Source organism: Microtus ochrogaster, chromosome 15 (assembly GCF_000317375.1).
Source record: "Microtus ochrogaster isolate Prairie Vole_2 chromosome 15, MicOch1.0, whole genome shotgun sequence".
In the NCBI taxonomy this organism is placed as follows: Eukaryota; Metazoa; Chordata; class Mammalia; order Rodentia; family Cricetidae; genus Microtus; species Microtus ochrogaster.
In genome coordinates, this window is record NC_022017.1 from 16,193,024 (window position 1) to 16,193,465 (window position 442).

Genomic DNA, 442 nt, shown 5'->3' on the forward strand with positions numbered 1-442 from the left:
TGCCATCTCTAACTCCAACAACACGAGCAGATCTCATCCCACCTGGAGATCCTGAAGATCTTCCAGGGAACTGTTCACATCAACAGTGACATCACAAGACAGTCATGCAAATATTTGCCAGCTCAGAGTTGTCTAGAAGAAACTTCAGCCAATGGAAATGTGACCTCAATCCAAATGAAGGTATCCTAAATCTACACTGTGTAAATATTAGCCTTACCTTGTGGAGAGAGGAGTGACCAGCAGAAAGGAGCCAGGCCACCAAGGTAACTCTATCCTAACCAGCACTCTACATAAAGGGGTTGGCTCTGACCAACTGGACCAGGCATGTGGTTACCTGTATCAGAGAGCATCAACCTTTCAAGTGGCCTCCCTTTGTGTAGAGACCTTAAAGGAGACAGGAATCTTCCATATGAACAGTGACATCATGACTGCTGTAATCATC